This window comes from Ranitomeya variabilis, chromosome 5, assembly GCF_051348905.1.
Source record: "Ranitomeya variabilis isolate aRanVar5 chromosome 5, aRanVar5.hap1, whole genome shotgun sequence".
NCBI classification, from domain to species: domain Eukaryota; kingdom Metazoa; phylum Chordata; class Amphibia; order Anura; family Dendrobatidae; genus Ranitomeya; species Ranitomeya variabilis.
The window spans coordinates 39,228,848-39,247,672 of NC_135236.1; the positions used below are offsets into that span (position 1 = coordinate 39,228,848).

An 18,825-nucleotide genomic window follows, 5' to 3' on the forward strand; every position below is an offset into this window, starting at 1 on the left:
TGAAATCGGTATTGGGAGAGATCTAAAAAGGTACAAAAACCGCGGAAGGGTTACCATTTTTATTGTGTGGATCCTACCCAGCCAAGATAGGTTCAGCGAAGCCCACTTGGATAGGTCAGTGTGAAGATTCTGGATGAGTGGCGCGTAGTTCCATTTGTAGAGGTTAGCTCTGTTTGTTGTAATATTTATTCCCAAGTAGGTTAAATAATTGTCCCTCTTTGTGAATTTAAATTGGGAGGTGATATTATCCTGCATAGTTTTGCTGGTATTGATAAAGAGAGCTTCCGATTTATCTATATTAATTTTCAGCCCTGAAATGTCTTCAAATATATTAAGCAGAGAGAGGAGGTTGGGGATTGTTGTATGGGGATTGGTAATAGTCAAAAGGAGGTCATCTGCAAACAAGCTAACCTTGTATTGTTCGCCTAAGTTAGTTAATCCAGTAATGTTCTGATTCGTTCTAATGGCTTCTGCCAAAGGCTCCATGGCCAGGGCAAATAACGCCGGGGAGAGTGGGCATCCCTGTCTGGTACCACGCTGAATAGATATGGGAGAAGGGTCCAACGTCGGGAGCTTCAGATATGCTGTGGGAAAGTCATAGAGTAATTTAATACATTCTATAAACTCCCGAGTAAAACCAAATTTAGATAGGACATGAAAGAGATAGTTCCAGGAGAGTGAGTCGAATGCCTTCTCAATGTCTAAGGCTAGTATTAAAAGTTGTTCCCTACGGGAGTTTGCCGTGTGGATAAGGTTAATATTGCGTCTGATATTGTCCGGGGCCTGCCTAGACGGGATAAACCCCACCTGGTCCTTGTGAATAAGAGAGGGCAATATGCGATTTATTCTACTTGTGATAATTGCAGTGAATATTTTTAAATCCACATTTAGTAAAGAAATAGGCCTAAAGTTCTTGGTCAGTAAGTGGTCTTTTTTTGGCATGGGTAGAATTGTAACATGGGAGACCAGGAACTCTGGGGGCATTTTTGTGCCATGAAGGAGGGCATCTCCAAATTTTTTGATATGGGGCGAAAGAATTTCAGCAAATTTTTGATAATAAATGGCCGTGAGTCCGTCAGGGCCAGGGGCCTTTCCCTTTTTCAATGCTTTAATAACTGATTGGATCTCTTCTATAGATATTTCGGAGTGTAGTTGTTTAGCTATTGCATCTGTGATTTTAGGTAGGTGTAGGTTTTGTAGAAATTGTTGAATCGGGTGAGGAGATAGGGGTTTGGGCTGAGTATATAAGTTTTGGTAATATTCGTGGAATGTTCTATATATATTATCTGGGTGGGATGAAATCCTCCCCGAACCATCTTTTATTGAAAAAATCGTGTTGATCATTTCCCTAGAACGTAACTTGCGGGCTAATAGTTTGCTCGGCTTGTTAGCGAATTTGTAAAATTTGGCTCGCGTCCAAGTCAAGGCCTTCTCAGTTCTAGTGGTGAGGACGGCATCTAATTGAGTTTTAGTCTCCTTTATTTGTTTGGAAAGGTAAAGAGAGGTGGACATCTGGTTGGCTTGTTCCAATTTTGCTAATTTATTTTCTAATCTGATTTGTAGTTCAGTTCTCGTTTTTTTCCTTTGAGCAGCCAACTTAATTATTGAGCCCGTTATAAATTTCTTGTGTGCCATCCAAATGGTTCCGGGGGACACATCACCAGAAGTGTTAAATTTAAAATATTCGATTAATTTGTCCTTAATTGTATTTGTGATCACAGGGTCAGTAAGTAGTGATTCGTTAAGTCTCCATCTATATAAGCTAGAGGCGGACACATTGAATTTGAATACTGAGAGTACAGCGTCATGGTCAGACCATGCTGAATGTATGTGGCGTGAGAATAGAACTGTGGGAAGTGAGGCGGTTTTTGTCAACTGAAGATCTATTCTGGAGTACGTTTTGTGGGCGGGAGAGTAGTACGTATAACCTCTATTATTACCATTCATCTCTCTCCATATGTCTGCTAGGTGATGGTCCTTTAATAATCAGGAAATGTTTTTCCTCTCATTTTTAGTAATGTCAGTACGTCTTATAGCGTTGCTATCTAATGTAGGATTTATCGTGAAATTAAAATCTCCGCACCATATCAGGTGCTGGAAAGAGTAGTTATCTAGCTTGTTTAAAATGGACTTAAAAACCTGAACCTGAGAGGAGGCTGGGAGGTAGCTATTTACTAAACACAGATTTTGCCCTTGTAATGTGCCTAGTAGGATTAAGAACCTACCCTCATCATCTGATATGGAATTTGTTATTTGTATTGGAAAATTGTTTTTGAGAAAAATTGCTACTCCTTTTGTTTTACTTGTGCCTGAAGATATAAAAACGCGAGAATAGTTTTGGTCAAAGTACTCTGGGCATGATAAGGTGGAGAAGTGTGTTTCCTGAAGACAAAGGACATCAGGGTTCTGTTTTTTATAGTCCAGGAAGGCCTTTTTACGTTTGATGGGGGAATTAAACCCCCTCACATTATGGGATAAGACCCTACACATAGACGGGTTGAGTTAGTGCTGCATATATAGGCTTACCCCTGAGTATTCTCCCAACCCTGAACATCTCCCGGTATCGATCCACCTGGAGTCCAAGTAAAGAGGTAGAGCATTCCGAGCAGACACCTACGAACCTATATAAAGCAAATACAATAGAAGGGGGGGAGGGAGACGGAACAGGACAACATAGAACAAACATTTAGAATCAAATGGGCTAAAAGCCCATGTAACTTAGTGAACTGGTGGTCCATATTATGTGGAAACGACCAGGCTTCACTAACAATGGGTAACATGTGAAAACCCCTAACAAGTCCAACCCCTTCAGATTGTTAAATGTCACAGGTATCCGTATCAAGGTAATAATAAAATTTCACAAAACCATAGGACCCCGTGAAAGTATTTGCACCGACTATCCAATTCAAATTGGGGGGGAGGGGGAGAAGAGGAGTAGAAGGGTAGAAGAGTGGGGGAGGGGGGGAGTGGGGAGGAAGGAGAAAGTAAGAGGGAAAGGTAGGGGGGAGAGGGTGGGGGGGTAGTGTGGGAGGAGCGGGGGGAAAGTGGGCGGAGTGTAAGGGGAGGATTAAAGGAGGAGGGGAGAGGGGTAGAGAGGAAGGGGGGAGGTATAGGAGAAGAAAGAAGAGAGAAAAAAAAAAAAAAGGGGGGGGAAGGGAGAAGGGGGGGAAGGGGAGGGGAGGAAAGGGAGGGGGGGAAGGGGGGGGAGGGAGGGGGGTAGAAGGGGGGTAGAGGGGGGAGGGGGAAGGGGGGGTAAAGGGGGGGGGAAGGGAGGAATGTAAGTGAGTTCCTTGGGAGGCACCAAAATCCTCCAACTCCATCCGGACAACTGGAGCCATTCTTTCCCAGATGAGGTTCCACTCTCGTAGGTATTAAGCGCAGAGAAAAACAGTGACTGATACAGTTAAATGAGAACGCCGCATTGTTCAATACCTTTCAAATGACGTTCGCACGTTGGCTCCTTGTTACTCTTGGGACCTCCTTCCACTCCCTACTTGGTCTGGGTTTCCTCTGAGGCAGAGGTTGAGAGTCATCTGATATCTTGAAACCCAATTGCTCAATCACATGCCTTCCCTCCTCAAATGATCGACACGTAAAGTGCTTGTTATCATGGGAGAAAGACAGAGCGAATGGGAAGCCCCATCTATATCTTATTTTGGCAGCTTGCAAAGTTGTAGTGAGTGGTCTGAACTCCCTACGCCTGTTCAGAGTGGCAGGAGCAATGTCAGCATATAGATGAACTGAGTTTGGAACACCTGGGAGATTTGGGGAGTCCCGAGCTGCTGTTAAAATGAGGTCTCTGGTCTCTTCATAGTGTAATTTCAGGATTACATCCCTTGGAGTATTATCAGACCTTGGCTTGCCCAGTGCTCTGTGTATCCTAGTGATGTGTAGCGTGCATGGGTCTGCCTGTGGGAGAAGGGCAGAGAACAGGCTAGATGCAGTCTCTTTTAGTGACACTATTGATTCAGGGAGACCCCTTATGCGGAGATTGCTTCTCCTTGATCGATTTTCATAGTCCTCACACTTAATTTCTAGCTCATGAATGCGCTCCATTTGTTGTCTTATTTGTTCCTGATCTTCCTCAAGTGCATCTGCCACTGTGTCCATCTTGTCTTCTAGTGAGGAGGTGCGCTGTAATATTTCCTGCATTTGTGCTGTGACTGATTTCATGGCAATAGTCAGCTCCTGCCTGAATGTCTCCTGGAGAGTTTTTATAAGAATAGCTGTGGGCACCACTGTGTCGTCCTGTGCCAACCCCTCCTCGCCATCCCCCGCAGTGTCTTGCCGCACGGCGAGTGTGTTAGTGATATCTGGGATTGTAGCCGTGGCCGCCATTTTGGAGCTGCCAGAATCGGACAGCAGGTCTACTATCGAGCGGCCCGCCGGCTGAGAGGAGCCACCTTTCTTTGGCATGATAGCGTGCCTGTGTCCAGGATAGGTAAGAGGAACTCCGATGTCCTTTTTTGTAATAGTCGGCATGCTAATAGGGGTAATTATGGACCTAACGGAGGTCGAAGCTCATTGTCGCCAAACCGCCTTCATCAAGCCTCGTGTTTGTTAGATTTTTAATTTTAAACTGGAAATCAATGAATCCGAATGTGATGATCTTAATTCAGCCCACTTTTATGTCTTTTCTAAACTGTGATTGAAAGTTGTTTACGCCATTGTCATCTTTGAATTTGTAAGAGAAGAGGGATTATTACTAGATTTTTAATTTTAAACTGGAAATCAATGAATCCGAAAGTGATGATCTTAATTCAGCCCTCTTTATGTCTTTTCTAAACTGTGATTGAAAGTAGCAAATTTCCAGATGGCTTCCATATATTATCTCATGCACTTTTCTTGAGAAGAACTGGAGCACACATGCATTTCAACTGACCTCGTGGCGCAACGGTAGCGTGTCTGACTCCAGATCAGAAGGTTGCGTGTTCAAATCACGTCGGGGTCAATTAACTCTTTCATGTTTTCATAACTTGATTGATGCTTGGGTTAAGATTGAAACGGAAACTGCGTAATCTTACTAACAGTAGAATAACTCAACTTTGTTGCAACTTGGCAGCACAGGGTTTAACAAACTGTTTTATTTAAATTATATAGATTAATATCTTATCAACAATACTTTGACGAGAAATAATCTTTGGGAATTGAGTTCAAAGCATTAAAAAAATGAATCCACTGCGGGAACACCTAACAGTTTATTCACGCCATTGTCATCTTTAAATTTGTAAGAGAAGAGGGATTATTACTAGATTTTTAATTTTAAACTGGAAATCAATGAATCCAAAAGTGATGATCTTAATTCAGCCCTCTTTATGTCTTTTCTAAACTGTGATTGAAAGTAGCAAATTTCCACATGGCTTCCATATATTATCTTATGCACTTTTCTTGAGAAGCACTGGAACACACATGCTTTTCAACTGACCTCGTGGCGCAACGGTAGCGCGTCTGACTCCAGATTAGAAGGTTGCGTGTTCAAATCACGTCAGGGTCAATAAACTCAGCTTTTCATAACTTGATTGATGCTTGGGTTAAGATTGAAACGTAAACTGCGTAATCCTACTAACAGTAGAATAACTCAACTTTGTTGCAACCTGGCATCACAGGGTTTAACAAAGTGTTTTATTTAAATTATATAGATTAATATCTTATCAACAATACTTTGACGAGAAATATCCTTTGGGAATTGAGTTCAAAGCATTAAAAAAATGAATCCACTGCGGGAACACCTAATAGTTTGTTCACGCCATTGTCATCTTTGAATTTGTAAGAGAAGAGGGATTATTACTAGATTTTTAATTTTAAACTTGAAATCAATGAATCCAAATGTGATGATCTTAATTCAGCCCTCTTTATGTCTTTTCTAAGCTGTGATTAAAAGTAGCAAATTTCCAGATGGGGTCCATATATTATCTCATGCACTTTTCATGTGAAGTATTGCAGCAAACATGCTTTTCAACTGACCTTGTGCACAATGGTAGCACTTCTGACTCAAGGTCATAAGGTTGCATGTTGATATCACATCAGGGTCAAGTAGCTCTTTCGTCTATTCATAACTTGATAGATGATTGTGTTAAGATTGAAAACGGAAACTGCATAATTCTACTGACAATAGAATAATTCGACTTTGTTGCCACCTGTAGGCAAACTGTTTAAAAAAGGTGTTTTATTTAAATTATGTAGATTAAAATCTTATCAACAATACTTTGGTGAGAAATATCATTTGAGAATTGAGTTCAAAACATAAAAAAATAATCCATGCCGGGAACAGCTAACACTTTGTTCATGCCATTGTCATCTTTGAATTTGTAAGAAAAGAGAGTTTATTACTAGATTTTACATTTTAAACTGGAAAACCCTGAATCTGAATGTCATGATCTTAATTCATCCTTGTTTATATCTTTCCCAAAATGTCATTAAAAGTAGCAAATTTCCACATGGCTTCCATATATTATCTCATGCACTTTTCTTGAGAAGTACTGGAGCACACATGCTTTTCAACTGACCTCGTGACGCAACGGTAGCGCATCTGACTCCAGATCAGAAGGTTGTGTGTTCAAATCACGTCGGGGTCAATAAACTCTTTCATCTTTTCATAACTTGATTGATGCTTGGGTTAAGATTGAAACGGAAACTGCGTAATCCTACTAACAGTAGAATAACTCAACTTTGTTGCAACCTGGCAGCAACCTGGGGTTTAACAAAGTGTTTTATTTAAATTATATAGATTAATATCTTATCAACAATACTTTGACGAGAAATATCCTTTGGGAATTGAGTTCAAAGCATTAAAAAAATGAATCCACTGCGGGAACACCAGTTTGTTCACGCCATTGTCATCTTTGAATTTGTAAGAGAAGAGGGATTATTACTAGATTTTTAATTTTAAACTGGAAATCAATGAATCTAAAAGTGATGATCTTAATTCAGCCCTCTTTATGTCTTTTCTAAACTGTGATTGAAAGTAGCAAATTTCCACATGGCTTCCATATATTATCTCATGCACTTTTCTTGAGAAGTACTGGAGCACACATGCTTTTCAACTGATCTCGTGGCGCAACGGTAGCGCGTCTGACTCCAGATCAGAAGGTTGCGTGTTCAAATCACGTCGGGGTCATCTTTTCATAACTTGATTGATGCTTTGGTTAAGATTGAAACGTAAACTGCGTAATCCTACTAACAGTAGAATAACTCAACTTTGCTGCAACCTGGCAGCACAGGGTTTAACAAAGTGTTTTATTTAAATTATATAGATTAATATCTTATCAACAATACTTTGACGAGAAATATCCTTTGGGAATTGAGTTCAAAGCATTAAAAAAATGAATCCACTGCGGGAACACCTAACAGTTTGTTCACGCCAATGTCATCTTTAAATTTGTAAGAGAAGAGGGATTATTACTAGATTTTTAATTTTAAACTGGAAATCAATGAATCCAAATGTGATGATCTTAATTCAGCCCTCTTTATGTCTTTTCTAAGCTGTGATTAAAAGTAGCAAATTTCCAGATGGGGTCCATATATTATCTCATGCACTTTTCATGCGAAGTATTGCAGCAAATATGCTTTTCAACTGACCTTGTGCACAATGGTAGCACTTCTGACTCAAGGTCATAAGGTTGCATGTTGATATCACATCAGGGTCAAGTAGCTCTTTCGTCTATTCATAACTTGATAGATGATTGTGTTAAGATTGAAAACGGAAACTGCGTAATTCTACTGACAATAGAATAATTCGACTTTGTTGCCACCTGTAGGCAAAGTGTTTAAAAAAGGTGTTTTATTTAAATTATGTAGATTAAAATCTTATCAACAATACTTTGGTGAGAAATATCATTTGAGAATTGAGTTCAAAACATAAAAAAATAATCCATGCTGGGAACAGCTAACACTTTGTTCATGCCATTGTCATCTTTGAATTTGTAAGAAAAGAGAGTGTATTACTAGATTTTACATTTTAAACTGGAAAACCCTGAATCTGAATGTCATGATCTTAATTCATCCTTGTTTATATCTTTCCCAAAATGTCATTAAAAGTAGCAAATTTCCAGATGGCTTCCATATATTATCTCATGCACTTTTCTTGAGAAGTACTGGAGCACACATGCTTTTCAACTGACCTCGTGGTGCAACGGTAGCACGTCTGACTCCAGATCAGAAGGTTGCATTTTCAAATCACGTCGGGGTCAATTAACTGTTTCATCTTTTTATAACTTGATTGATGCTTGGGTTAAGATTGAAACGGAAACTGCGTAATCCTACTAACAGTAGAATAACTCAACTTTGTTGCAACTTGGCAGCACAGGGTTTAACAAAGTGTTTTATTTAAATTATATAGATTGATATCATATCAACAATACTTTGACGAGAAATATCCTTTGGGAATTGAGTTCAAAGCATTAAAAAAATGAATCAACTGCGGGAACACCTAACAGTTTGTTCACGCCATTGTCATCTTTGAATTTGTAAAAGAAGAGGGATTATTACTAGATTTTTAATTTTAAACTTGAAATCAATGAATCCGAATGTGATGATTAGTGTTGAGCATTCCGATACCGCAAGTATCGGGTATCGGCCGATATTTGCTGTATCGGAATTCCGATACCGAGATCCGATATTTTTGTGGTATCGGTTATCGGTATCGAAACAACATTAATGTGTAAAATAAAGATTTAAATAAAAAATATTGCTATACTCACCTCTCCGACGCAGCCTGGACCTCACCGAGGGAACCGGCAGCGTTGTTTGCTTAAAATTTGCACGTTTCCTTCCTTACGTGAAGTCCCGGCTTGTGATTGGTCGCGTGCCGCCCATGTGACCGCGACGCGACCAATCACAAAGCCGGAACGTAATTTTAAAATCCTGAAGGACCTGAAATTACGTCACGGCTTGCTGTGATTGGTCGCGTCGCGGCCACATGGGCGGCACGCGACCAATCACAAGCCGGGACTTCACGTAAGGAAGGAAACGCGCGAATTTTAAGCAAACAACGCTGCCGGTTCCCTCGGTAAGCTCCAGGCTGCGTCAGAGAGGTGAGTATAGCAATATTTTTTATTTTAATTCTTTCTTTTACACATTAATATGGATCCCAGGGCCTGAAGGAGAGTTTCCTCTCCTTCAGACCCTGGGAACCATGAGGGATACCGTCCAATACTTGAGTCCCATTGACTTGTATTGGTATCGGGTATCGGTATCGGATTGGATCCGATACTTTGCCGGTATCGGCTGATACTTTCCGATACCGATACTTTCAAGTATCGGACGGTATCGCTCAACACTAGTGATGATCTTAATTCAGCCCTCTTTATGTCTTTTCTAAGCTGTGAATAAAAGTAGCAAATTTCCAGATGGAGTCCATATATTATCTCATGCACTTTTCATGTGAAGTATTGCAGCAAACATGCTTTTCAACTGACCTTGTGCACAATGGTAGCACTTCTGACTCAAGGTCATAAGGTTGCATGTTGATATCACATCAGGGTCAAGTAGCTCTTTCGTCTATTCATAACTTGATAGATGATTGTGTTAAGATTGAAAACGGAAACTGCGTAATTCTACTGACAATAGAATAATTCGACTTTGTTGCCACCTGTAGGCAAAGTGTTTAAAAAAGGTGTTTTATTTAAATTATGTAGATTAAAATCTTATCAGCAATACTTTGGTGAGAAATATCATTTGAGAATTGAGTTCAAAACATTAAAAAATAATCCATGCCGGGAACAGCTAACACTTTGTTCATGCCATTGTCATCTTTGAATTTGTAAGAAAAGAGAGTTTATTACTAGATTTTACATTTTAAACTGGAAAACCCTGAATCTGAATGTCATGATCTTAATTCATCCTTGTTTATATCTTTCCCAAAATGTCATTAAAAGTAGCAAATTTCCAGATGGCTTCCATATATTATCTCATGCACTTTTCTTGAGAAGTACTGGAGCACACATGCTTTTCAACTGACCTTGTGGCGCAACGGTAGCGCGTCTGACTCCAGATCAGAAGGTTGCGTGTTCAAATCACGTCGGGGTCAATTAACTTTCATCTTTTCATAACTTGATTGATGCTTGGGTTTAGATTGAAACGAAAATTGCGTAATCCTACTAACAGTAGAATAACTCAACTTTGTTGCAACCTGTCAGCACAGGGTTTAACAAAGCGTTTTGTTTAAATTATATAGATTAATATCTTATCAACAATACTTTGACGAGAAATATCCTTTGGGAATTGAGTTCAAAGCATTAAAAAAATGAATCCACTGCGGGAACACCTAACAGTTTGTTTGCGCCATTGTCATCTTTGAATTTGTAAGAGAAGAGCGATTATTACTAGATTTTTAATTTTAAACTGGAAATCAATGAATCCAAATGTGATGATCTTAATTCAGCCCTCTTTATGTCTTTTCTAAGCTGTGATTAAAAGTAGCAAATTTCCAGATGGGGTCCATATTTTATCTCATGCACTTTTCATGTGAAGTATTGGAGCAAACATGTTTTTCAACTGACCTTGTGCACAATGGTAGCACTTCTGACTCAAGGTCATAAGGTTGCATGTTGATATCACATCAGGGTCAAGTAGCTCTTTCGTCTATTCATAACTTAATAGATGATTGTGTTAAGATTGAAAACGGAAACGGCGTAATTCTACTGACAATAGAATAATTCGACTTTGTTGCCACCTGTAGGCAAAGTGTTTAAAAAAGGTGTTTTATTTAAATTATGTAGATTAAAATCTTATGAACAATACTTTGGTGAAAAATATCATTTGAGAATTGAGTTCAAAACATAAAAAAATAATCCATGCCGGAAACAGCTAACACTTTGTTCATGCCATTGTTATCTTTGAATTTGTAAGAAAAGAGAGATTATTACTAGATTTTACATTTTAAACTGGAAAACCCTGAATCTGAATGTCATTATCTTAATTCATGCTTGTTTATATCTTTCCCAAAATGTCATTAAAAGTAGCAAATTTCCAGATGGCTTCCATATATTATCTCATGCACTTTTCATGAGAAGTAATGGAGCACACATGCTTTTCAATCGACCTCGTGGTGCAACGGTAGCGCGTCTGACTCCATATCAGAAGGTTGCGTGTTTAAATCACGTCGGGGTCAATTAACTCTTTCATCTTTTCATAACTTGATTGATGCTTGGGTTAAGATTGAAACGGAAACTGCATAATCCTACTAACAGTAGAATAACTCAACTTTGTTGCAACTTGGCAGCACAGGGTTTAACAAAGTGTTTTATTTAAATTATATAGATTAATATCTTATCAACAATACTTTGACAAGAAATATCCTTTGGGAATTGAGTTCAAAGCATTAAAAAAATGAATCCACTGCGGGAACACCTAACAGTTTGTTCATGCCATTGTCATCTTTGAATTTGTAAGCGAAGAGGGATTATTACTAGATTTTTTATTTTAAACTGGAAAACAATGAATCCGAAAGTGATGATCTTAATTCAGCCCTCTTTATGTCTTTTTCTAAACTGTGATTGAAAGTAGCAAATTTCCAGATGGCTTCCATATATTATCTCATGCACTTTTCTTGAGAAGTACTGGAGCACACATGCTTTTCAACTGACCTCGTGGCGCAACGGTAGCGCGTCTGACTCCATATCAGAAGGTTGCGTGTTCAAATCACGTCGGGGTCAATTAACTCTTTCATCTTTTCATAACTTGATTGATGCTTGGGTTTAGATTGAAATGGAAACTGCATAATCCTGCTAAGGCTTTGTGCACACGTTAGGATTTTGTCAGGCTTTTTCCTCAGGTTTTGTAGCCAAAACCAGGAGTGGAACAATTAGAGGAAAAGTAGAATAGAAACGTATGCACCACTTCTGCATTTATCACCCACTCCTGGTTTTGGCTACAAAACCTGAGGAAAAAGCCTGACAAAATCCTGACAAAATCCTGACGTGTGCACATAGCCTCACAGTAGAATAACTCAACTTTGTTGCAACCTGGCAGCACAGGGTTTAACAAAGTGTTTTATTTAAATTATATAGATTAATATCTTATCAACAATACTTTGACGAGAAATAACCTTTGGGAATTGAGTTCAAAGCATTAAAAAAATGAATCCACTGCGGGAACACCTAACAGTTTGTTTACGCCATTGTCATCTTTGAATTTGTATAAGAAGAGGGATTATTACTAGATTTTTAATTTTAAACTTGAAATCAATGAATCCGAATGTGATGATCTCAGTTCAGCCCTCTTTATGTCTTTTCTAAGCTGTGATTAAAAGTAGCAAATTTCCAGATGGGGTCCATATATTATCTCATGCACTTTTCATGAGAAGTATTGCAGCAAACATGCTTTTCAACTGACCTTGTGCACAATGGTAGCACTTCTGACTCAAGATCATAAGGTTGCATGTTGATATCACATCAGGGTCAAGTAGCTCTTTCGTCTATTTATAACTTGATTTATGCTTGGGTTAAGATTGAAACGGAAACTGCGTAATCCTACTGACAATAGAATAACTGAACTTTGTTGCCACCTGTAAGTGCTGGGTTTAAAAATGAGTTTTATTTAAATTATATAGATTAATATCTTATCAACAATACTTTGATGAGAAATATTATTTGGTAATTGAGTTCAAAGCATTAAAAAAATTAATCAATGCCGGCAACACCTAACAGTTTGTTCACGCCATTGTCATCTTTGAATTTGTAAGAGAAGAGGGATTATTACTAGATTTTTAATTTTAAACTGGAAATCAATGAATCCGAATGTGATGATCTTAATTCAGCCCTCTTTTATGTCTTTTCTAAACTGTGATTGAAAGTAGCAAATTTCCAGATGGTTTCCATATATTATCTCATGCACTTTTCTTGAGAAGTACTGGAGCACACAGGCTGTTCAACTGACCTCGTGGTGCAACGGTAGCTCGTCTGACTCCAGATCAGAAGGTTGCGTGTTCAAATCACGTTGGGGTCAATAAACTAATTCATGGTTTCATAACTTGATTGATGCTTGGGTTAAGATTGAAACGGAAACTGCGTAATCTCCTTAACAGTAGAATAACTCAACTTTGTTGCAACTTGGCAGCACAGGGTTTAACAAAGTGTTTTTTTAAATTATATAGATTAATATCTTATCAACAATACTTTGACGAGAAATAACCTTTGGGAATTGAGTTCAAAGCATTAAAAAAATGAATCCACTGCGGGAACACCTAACAGTTTGTTTACGCCATTGTCATCTTTGAATTTGTAAAAGAAGAGGGATTATTACTAGATTTTTAATTTTAAACTTGAAATCAATGAATCCGAATGTGATGATCTCAGTTCAGCCCTCTTTATGTCTTTTCTAAGCTGTGATTAAAAGTAGCAAATTTCCAGATGGGGTCCATATATTATCTCATGCACTTTTCATGAGAAGTATTGCAGCAAACATGCTTTTCAACTGACCTTGTGCACAATGGTAGCACTTCTGACTCAAGGTCATAAGGTTGCATGTTGATATCACATCAGGGTCAAGTAGCTCTTTCGTCTATTCATAACTTGATAGATGATTGTGTTAAGATTGAAAACGGAAACTGCATAATTCTACTGACAATAGAATAATTCGACTTTGTTGCCACCTGTAGACAAAGTGTTTAAAAAAGGTGTTTTATTTAAATTATGTAGATTAAAATCTTATGAACAATACTTTGGTGAGAAATATCATTTGAGAATTGAGTTCAAAACATAAAAAAATAATCCATGCCGGGAACAGCTAACACTTTGTTCATGCCATTGTCATCTTTGAATTTGTAAGAAAAGAGAGTTTATTACTAGAGTTTACATTTTAAACTGGAAAACCCTGAATCTGAATGTCATGATCTTAATTCATCCTTGTTTATATCTTTCCCAAAATGTCATTAAAAGTAGCAAATTTCCAGATGGCTTCCATATATTATCTCATGCACTTTTCATGAGAAGTAATGGAGCACACATGCTTTTCAATTGACCTCGTGGTGCAACGGTAGCGCGTCTGACTCCAGATCAGAAGGTTGCGTGTTTAAATCACGTCGGGGTCAATTAACTCTTTCATCTTTTCATAACTTGATTTATGCTTGGGTTAAGATTGAAACGGAAACTGCGTAATCCTACTGACAATAGAATAACTCAACTTTGCTGCCACCTGTATGTGCTGGGTTTAAAAATGAGTTTTATTTAAATTATATAGATTAATATCTTATCAACAATACTTTGATGAGAAATACTATTTGGTAATTGAGTTCAAAGCATTAAAAAAATTAATCAATGCCGGCAACACCTAACAGTTTGTTCACGCCATTGTCATCTTTGAATTTGTAAGAGAAGAGGGATTATTACTAGATTTTTAATTTTAAACTGGAAATCAATGAATCTGAATGTGATGATCTTAATTCAGCCCTCTTTTATGTCTTTTCTAAACTGTGATTGAAAGTAGCAAATTTCCAGATGGCTTCCATATATTATCTCATGCACTTTTCTTGAGAAGCACTGGAGCACACGTGCTTTTCAACTGACCTCGTGGTGCAACGGTAGCGTATCTGACTCCAGATCAGAAGGTTGCGTATTCAAATCACGTCGGGGTCAATTAACTCTTTCATCTTTTCATAACTTGATTGATGCTTGGGTTAAGATTGAAACGAAAATTGCGTAATCCTACTAACAGTAGAATAACTCAACTTTGTTGCAACCTGGCAGCACAGGTTTTAACAAAGTGTTTTATTTAAATTATATAGATTAATATCTTATCAACAATACTTTGACGAGAAATATCCTTTGGGAATTGAGTTCAAAGCATTAAAAAAATGAATCCACTGCGGGAACACCTAACAGTTTGTTTACGCCATTGTCATCTTTGAATTTGTAAAAGAAGAGGGATTATTACTAGATTTTTAATTTTAAACTGGAAATCAATGAATCCAAATGTGATGATCTTAATTCAGCCCTCATTATGTCTTTTCTAAACTGTGATTGAAAGTAGCAAATTTCCAAATGGCTTCCATATATTATCTCATGCCCTTTTCTTGAGAAGTACTGGAGCACACATGCTTTTCAACTGACCTCGTGGCGCAACGGTAGCGCGTCTGACTCCAAATCAGAAGATTGCGTGTTCAAATCACGTCGGGGTCAATTAACTCTTTCATCTTTTCATAACTTGATTGATGCCTGGGTTAAGATTGAAACGGAAACTGCGTAATCTTACTAACAGTAGAATAACTCAACTTTGTTGCAACTTGGCAGCACAGGGTTTAACAAAGTGTTTTATTTAAATTATATAGATTAATATCTTATCAGCAATACTTTGACGAGAAATATCCTTTGGGAATTGAGTTCAAAGCATTAAAAAAATGAATCCACTGCGGGAACACCTAACAGTTCACGCCATTGTCATCTTTGAATTTGTAAGAGAAGAGGGATTATTACTAGATTTTTAATTTTAAACTGGAAATCAATGAATCCGAAAGAGATGATCTTAATTCAGCCCTCTTTATGTCTTTTCTAAACTGTGATTGAAAGTAGCAAATTTCCAGATGGCTTCCATATATTATCTCATGCACTTTTCTTGAGGAGTACTGGAGCACACATGCTTTTCAACTGACCTCGTGGCGCAACGGTAGCGCGTCTGACTCCAGATTAGAAGGTTGCGTGTTCAAATCATGTTAGGGTCAATAAACTCTCATCTTTTCATAACTTGATTGATGCTTGGGTTAAGATTGAAACGGAAACTGCGTATTCTTACTAACAGTAGAATAACTCAACTTTGTTGCAACTTGGCAGCACAGGGTTTAACAAAGTGTTTTATTTAAATTATATAGATTAATATCTTATCAACAATACTTTGATGAGAAATATCCTTTGGGAATTGAGTTCAAAGCATTAAAAAAATGAATCCACTGCGGGAACACCTAACAGTTTGTTCACGCCATTGTCATCTTTGAATTTGTAAGAGAAGAGGGATTATTACTGGATTTTTAATTTTAAACTGGAAATCAATGAATCCGAAAGTGATGATCTTAATTCAACTTGCAACTTGGCAGCACAGGGTTTAACAAAGTGTTTTATTTAAATTATATAGATTAATATCTTATCAACAATACTTTGATGAGAAATATCCTTTGGGAATTGAGTTCAAAGCATTAAAAAAATGAATCCACTGCGGGAACACCTAACAGTTTGTTCAAGCCATTGTCATCTTTGAATTTGTAAGAGAAGAGGGATTATTACTAGATTTTTAATTTTAAACTGGAAATCAATGAATCCGAAAGTGATGATCTTAATTCAGCCCTCTTTATGTATTTTCTAAACTGTGATTGAAAGTAGCAAATTTCCACATGGCTTCCATATATTATCTCATGCACTTTTCTTGAGAAGTACTGGAGCACACATGCTTTTCAACTGACCTCGTGGCGCAACGGTAGCGCGTCTGACTCCAGATCAGAAGGTTGCATGTTAAAATCACGTTGAGGTCAATAAACTCTTTCATCTTTTCATAACTTGATTGATGCTTGTGTTAAGATTGAAACGGAAACTGCGTAATCTTACTAACAGTAGAATAACTCAACTTTGTTGCAACTTGGCAGCATAGGGTTTAACAAAGTGTTTTATTTAAATTATATAGATTAATATCTTATCAACAATACTTTGATGAGTAATATCCTTTGGGAATTGAGTTCAAAGCATTAAAAAAATGAATCCACTGCGGGAACACCTAACAGTTTGTTCACGCCATTGTCATCTTTGAATTTGTAAGAGAAGAGGGATTATTACTAGATTTTTAATTTTAAACTGGAAATCAATGAATCCGAAAGTGATGATCTTAATTCAGCCCTCTTTATGTCTTTTCTAAACTGTGATTGAAAGTAGCAAATTTCCACATGCTTCCATATATTATCTCATGCACTTTTCTTGTGAAGTACTGGAGCACACATGCTTTTCAACCGACCTCGTGGCGCAATGGTAGCACGTCTGACTCCAGATCAGAAGGTTGTGTGTTCAAATCACGTCGGGGTCAATAAATTCTTTCATCTTTTCATAACTTGATTGATGCTTGGGTTAAGATTGAAACGGAAACTGCGTAATCCTACTAACAGTAGAATAACTCAACTTTGTTGCAACCTGGCAGCACAGGGTTTAACAAAGTGTTTTATTTAAATTATATAGATTAACATCTTATCAACAATACTTTGACGAGAAATATCCTTTGGGACTTGAGTTCAAAGCATTAAAAAAATGAATCCACTGCGGGAACACCTAACAGTTTGTTTACGCCATTGTCATCTTTGAATTTGTAAAAGAAGAGGGATTATTGCTAGATTTTTAATTTTAAACTTGAAATCAATGAATCCGAATGTGATGATCTTAATTCAGCCCTCTTTATGTCTTTTCTAAGCTGTGATTAAAAGTAGCAAATTTCCAGATGGGGTCCATATATTATCTCATGCACTTTTCATGTGAAGTATTGCAGCAAACATGCTTTTCATCTGACCTTGTGCACAATTGTAGCACTTCTGACTCAAGGTCATAAGGTTGCATGTTGATATCACATCAGGGTCAAGTAGCTCTTTCGTCTATTCATAACTTGATAGATGATTGTGTTAAGATTGAAAACGGAAACTGCGTAATTCTACTGACAATAGAATAATTCGACTTTGTTGCCACCTGTAGGCAAAGTGTTTAAAAAAGGTGTTTTATTTAAATTATGTAGATTAAAATCTTATCAACAATACTTTGGTGAGAAATATCATTTGAGAATTGAGTTCAAAACATAAAAAAATAATCCATGCCGGGAACAGCTAACACTTTGTTCATGCCATTGTCATCTTTGAATTTGTAAGAAAAGAGAGTTTATTACTAGATTTTACATTTTAAACTGGAAAACCCTGAATCTGAATGTCATGATCTTAATTCATCCTTGTTTATATCTTTCCCAAAATGTCATTAAAAGTAGCAAATTTCCAGATGGCTTCCATATATTATCTCATGCACTTTTCATGAGAAGTAATGGAGCACACATGCTTTTCAATCGACCTCGTGGTGCAACGGTAGCGCGTCTGACTCCAGATCAGAAGGTTGCGTGTTTAAATCACGTCGGGGTCAATTAACTCTTTCATCTTTTCATAACTTGATTTATGCTTGGATTAAAGGAAAGGTGCCGCATTTTATTTTTTGTATTAAAAATAATTGTTTATATAAACAATTATTTTTCATACAAACTTCCTTTTTTTAACTTTAACATTTTTTTAATTAATTTTTTTTTAAGCCACTGGGCGTCGCCATTTTGCTTTGCAGGAGTGTAAGTGAAGCTGCACGTCACTTACACTCTGCATTTATGGCACCCAGGGCATAGAGATCTGCGGTCGGGAGCCGACTCTATAGCTTGCATTATAAGCTGCTTTCTGCTCTGGTCTGGCCACGCCCCCTGAGCCGTCCTGCACAGCAGAGGCAGGAGATCAGCGCCATCTTCCTGGAGCTCACACTGCAGCTGTGAGCTCCAGCTACCAGGATAATCGCAGGAGCCCTGCAGCTATAGGAGGAGGAGGAGAAGACCAAGGAGGGGAGGGAGAAGAAAGGTCTCAGCAGGGAGCCGTAAGTATCAGTGGGAAGGGGGAGAGGGAATCTATTCCTATCCCTTGTGGTGCTGACTCTGAGCAGTGTATCTCCTCCCATGTTTGTTACTGTCTGCTGAGCTGTGTATCTAATCCTCTCCTGTGTGATACTGACTGAGCTGTGTATCTAATCCTCTCCTGTGTGATACTGACTGAGCTGTGTATCTAATCCTCTCCTGTGTGATACTGACTGAGCTGTGTATCTAATCCTCTCCTGTGTGATACTGTCTGAG

The 18,825-nt window shown here is 38.0% G+C and overlaps 13 non-coding genes across 13 annotated transcripts; all 13 read left to right on the forward strand.

Moving 5' to 3' along the window:
• Positions 1 to 4,879: 4,879 nt before the first annotated feature.
• On the forward strand, positions 4,880 to 4,951 carry TRNAW-CCA (transfer RNA tryptophan (anticodon CCA)). Its single transcript has one exon. It is a non-coding gene; the product is annotated as a tRNA-Trp (tRNA).
• A 471-nt stretch (positions 4,952 to 5,422) lies between these two features.
• Positions 5,423 to 5,494, forward strand: TRNAW-CCA (transfer RNA tryptophan (anticodon CCA)). The gene has a single exon. It is a non-coding gene; the product is annotated as a tRNA-Trp (tRNA).
• A 1,009-nt stretch (positions 5,495 to 6,503) lies between these two features.
• On the forward strand, positions 6,504 to 6,575 carry TRNAW-CCA (transfer RNA tryptophan (anticodon CCA)). The gene has a single exon. It is a non-coding gene; the product is annotated as a tRNA-Trp (tRNA).
• Positions 6,576 to 7,045: 470 nt separating this feature from the next.
• Positions 7,046 to 7,117, forward strand: TRNAW-CCA (transfer RNA tryptophan (anticodon CCA)). Its single transcript has one exon. It is a non-coding gene; the product is annotated as a tRNA-Trp (tRNA).
• A 2,838-nt stretch (positions 7,118 to 9,955) lies between these two features.
• Positions 9,956 to 10,027, forward strand: TRNAW-CCA (transfer RNA tryptophan (anticodon CCA)). The gene has a single exon. It is a non-coding gene; the product is annotated as a tRNA-Trp (tRNA).
• Positions 10,028 to 11,038: 1,011 nt separating this feature from the next.
• On the forward strand, positions 11,039 to 11,110 carry TRNAW-CCA (transfer RNA tryptophan (anticodon CCA)). The gene has a single exon. It is a non-coding gene; the product is annotated as a tRNA-Trp (tRNA).
• Positions 11,111 to 11,582: 472 nt separating this feature from the next.
• TRNAW-CCA (transfer RNA tryptophan (anticodon CCA)) lies at positions 11,583 to 11,654 on the forward strand. Its single transcript has one exon. It is a non-coding gene; the product is annotated as a tRNA-Trp (tRNA).
• A 1,219-nt stretch (positions 11,655 to 12,873) lies between these two features.
• On the forward strand, positions 12,874 to 12,945 carry TRNAW-CCA (transfer RNA tryptophan (anticodon CCA)). Its single transcript has one exon. It is a non-coding gene; the product is annotated as a tRNA-Trp (tRNA).
• Positions 12,946 to 13,957: 1,012 nt separating this feature from the next.
• TRNAW-CCA (transfer RNA tryptophan (anticodon CCA)) lies at positions 13,958 to 14,029 on the forward strand. The gene has a single exon. It is a non-coding gene; the product is annotated as a tRNA-Trp (tRNA).
• A 1,015-nt stretch (positions 14,030 to 15,044) lies between these two features.
• TRNAW-CCA (transfer RNA tryptophan (anticodon CCA)) lies at positions 15,045 to 15,116 on the forward strand. Its single transcript has one exon. It is a non-coding gene; the product is annotated as a tRNA-Trp (tRNA).
• A 1,268-nt stretch (positions 15,117 to 16,384) lies between these two features.
• TRNAW-CCA (transfer RNA tryptophan (anticodon CCA)) lies at positions 16,385 to 16,456 on the forward strand. Its single transcript has one exon. It is a non-coding gene; the product is annotated as a tRNA-Trp (tRNA).
• A 470-nt stretch (positions 16,457 to 16,926) lies between these two features.
• On the forward strand, positions 16,927 to 16,998 carry TRNAW-CCA (transfer RNA tryptophan (anticodon CCA)). The gene has a single exon. It is a non-coding gene; the product is annotated as a tRNA-Trp (tRNA).
• A 1,013-nt stretch (positions 16,999 to 18,011) lies between these two features.
• Positions 18,012 to 18,083, forward strand: TRNAW-CCA (transfer RNA tryptophan (anticodon CCA)). Its single transcript has one exon. It is a non-coding gene; the product is annotated as a tRNA-Trp (tRNA).
• Positions 18,084 to 18,825: the final 742 nt, after the last annotated feature.